The sequence below is a fragment of the Grammomys surdaster genome, unplaced genomic scaffold, assembly GCF_004785775.1.
Source record: "Grammomys surdaster isolate TR1022 unplaced genomic scaffold, NIH_TR_1.0 184, whole genome shotgun sequence".
In the NCBI taxonomy this organism is placed as follows: domain Eukaryota; kingdom Metazoa; phylum Chordata; class Mammalia; order Rodentia; family Muridae; genus Grammomys; species Grammomys surdaster.
This window is the reverse complement of record NW_021604629.1, coordinates 1,407,484-1,410,840: the sequence shown is the minus strand read 5'-3', so window position 1 is coordinate 1,410,840 and position 3,357 is coordinate 1,407,484. Positions and strand designations below refer to the sequence as shown.

At 32.5% G+C, this 3,357-nt stretch overlaps 1 pseudogene; it reads left to right on the top strand.

Annotated features, from left to right (window-relative positions):
* The first annotated feature begins 1,340 nt into the window (after window positions 1-1,340).
* LOC114621738 lies at window positions 1,341-2,280 on the top strand (annotated as a pseudogene).
* Window positions 2,281-3,357: the final 1,077 nt, after the last annotated feature.

Here is a 3,357-nt window from a genome sequence, read left to right as displayed (position 1 = left end):
ATCTATCTATCTATCTATCTATCTATCTATCTATCTATCTATCTATCATCTATCTATTATTATCTCAAGAGGTTAGATTTTGATTTTTTTGCTAAATAGATATACTTTATTCTTTGAAAATGCACTCTATTTATAAACTATGCTTGAGAATCAAGTCAGATGGAATCAAGGAACTGTGTATCAAAAGGGAATTGGCAAATTATTCAGAATAATCAGGCATAAAACCAAGTTGTCAAAGAGTCCTTATTTATCCTTCTGCTGGTAATACCACAATCCAGCACAACTTTCGAAAGGTGTGCATATGTAGTAGTCACCTAAAGTCTAATAAGTGCAGTAGCCTTGAGGTGCTTTGGTGGTTTACTGCTAGGAAATATCATGTGTAAAGACCTGCTTTGTTTATGGACCGAGTGTTTCAAGATCACAGTCACCATGGTGGACAAATAAGGATTTAAATATAAAATGTGAGAATCCAGACTCAATCTGCTTCTTGCTGGAGGAACCTTCACAAACCTGTTAACTTATTAGTTTGAAAATATATTGAGCAGTATCTTCTGTTGAAAATCATGTGAGTTTATTCCATTATCCTCCAGTGAGAAAACCCTGTAGCACTAGGAAATGTTTTGGTGTGTTTTAACAAAAAGTAATTTTTCATAATTTATATTATGAATTTGATATTTCAAATTATTTTAGAGAACAGTAATGTTTTTAGAATCATTTAAAATATTTAATGAGTTTACAATAGGGAATTACATAGGTAATTTTTCTATTTTCCTGTTTTGACAAGAGTATTTCTAAAATTTTCATCACAATAAAGTAAAATTACTTACTGTTTTCAAATCACAATTTATCAATTATTAAATTAATTTCACAAAAGCCCAATATTCCATGAAAATAACAGTAGATAATGATCAATATTTTAAACCCTATATAAGTAACTTAGAATGGATTCAGCAAAGCTCAGCAATTACTGAAGACTTTATTATATAATTTTATAATTGTAAATTTTTGTACATATGATAGCTGCTTATTTTTTGTAAGTCTCACAATTTGCAAACAGACCTTTGAATTTATAGGTGTACTTTATTTTATACATAAATGTAAATGAAAGACATATTATTAACAAATAATACCCAGGATTAATTTCATTATTAAAGAATTTATACATATAAATATGCAAATACTGAAAATCCAACGTAATAACTCAACCATATATTTTGAAGGACATATGTGTTTGTGATGACTTCTATCTATGTGTTAATGGAAAAGCAGCATTATATTCATAAACCACATTCCTGTATGACTTTATCACAGGCTTGAACTGGCAGCAGTTAAAGTGTCCCATGGCTTTTCTGGAGGATGGGAACCACACTGCAGTGACAGAGTTCATTTTATTGGGCTTAACAGATGACCTAGTGCTTAGAGTTGTCCTCTTCACCATCATCCTTTGCATCTACCTGGTAACTGTGTCCAAGAACCTCAGCACTATCTTTCTCATCAGAGTCTCTTCCTGGCTCCATCACCCCATGTACTTTTTCCTTAGCCACTTGGATTCTGTTGACATAGGCTCCTCATCTACTGTCACACCCAATATGCTTGTCAGCTTCCTGGTGGAGAAAAATATCATCTCCTTTCTTGGTGCCATCCAGCTTAGCTCAGCTGCCTTTTTAGGTACAGTTGAATGGTTCCTTCTGGCCACCATGGCTTATGATCAGTTTATGGCAATCTGCAACCCACTGCTTTATTCAACTAAAATGTCCACACAAGTCTGTATCCAGTTAGTTGTAGGGTCTTATATAGGGGGTTTTCTTAATGCTTCCTCCTTCACCTTATTCTTCTTTTCATTTTTCTTCTGTGGATCAAATAGAATCAACCACTTTTACTGTGATTTTGCTCCTTTGACGGGGCTCTTTTGTTCTGATGTTAGTGTCTCTGTATTTGTAACATCATTTTTTTCTGGCTCAGTTACGATGATCACAGTGTTCATCATAGCTGTTTCCTACACCTACATCCTCATCACCATTCTGAAGATATGCTCCACTGAGGGCCAACACAAGGCCTTCTCCACCTGCATCTCCCACCTCACTGCAATCACTCTGTTCTATGGAACCATCACATTCATTTATATGATGCCCAAGTCCAGATACTCCACACACCAGAACAAGGTGGTATCTGTTCTACATGGTGGTGATCCCCATGTTGAACCAACTTATCTACAGCCTCAGAAGTAATGAGATTAAGGATGCTCTGAAGAGACATTTTGGTAAGAAAATATTTTCTTAAGATGTCTGCTAATCCATTACTTTTGCCATATATAGCTGCGATATGCAATATTAATAGTATTAAAAGGCAACTGGGAATTTTTGGTTCAAATACATGTTTTTACACATTTTTAAAAGTTTAGTAGTAATATACGGAATGGGTCTTCATACATTAGAAGTAATCATAGTTTCATAATAAGTTATATTTAAAAAATATCATGTATAACCAAAATTTTTCTACAGAAAATCATATGATAAAATAATTTTAGTTGTACTCGTATTTTGAAAAAAATTTGGTGTTTTTGACTGTATGTTTTTTATAGCCTGATGCTATTTTCAATAACAACTACACTTAAGTGTATAGTACTATAGCAACTATAGGCAGAAACTAGTACATTAAGTGATAAAATTACAATAGAATAGACAATAAAATTGTATGCAATATTTTTGTGTTAGTATCATCTATTTGAATGGGTCTTTCACATTCATAAGTATTAGATGTATAATTATGATAATAAATATAATTTTTATTTATATTTTCTTCTAATTTATTTTCTTATACTTTGGAACCTCAACATTGAATGAGTTCATTTTAGGCCATTTAATCCAATAACAATGCAAGTAAGCTTTGAATAATATGGAGTGGTAATTAGCAGCTAATACTCCTTGAATGTAGCACAGTATCTCTTAGTGTGAATGGTTTTTTGTAATCAGATAAAGGCTTTGAGATTTAGAGTCTCTGAAAGGAGAATCTTCTGCCTCCAGCATGCCTTTGAGCTGTAAACTATAGCATCAACTCCTGCTGGTATATTCACATTATTCACCTCCCCCATGGATTTTAAACAGACAAGTTATTCAATTTTATGAACATATTCCACATGGGATACATATGTGAAACATATATGGAATATGTATATATTCACATATGTATATATGTATGTATGTATGTATGTATGTATGTATGTATGTATGTATACTCTTTTCTTCCTGTATATGTTAACTATATGAGGCAGTTTCATAAAAATTTTCAAGAGGATGAGATGTGCAAATATGTGCTTATATCTATCTATAAACAGGAAGCTGTGTAGAGTCTTTGATT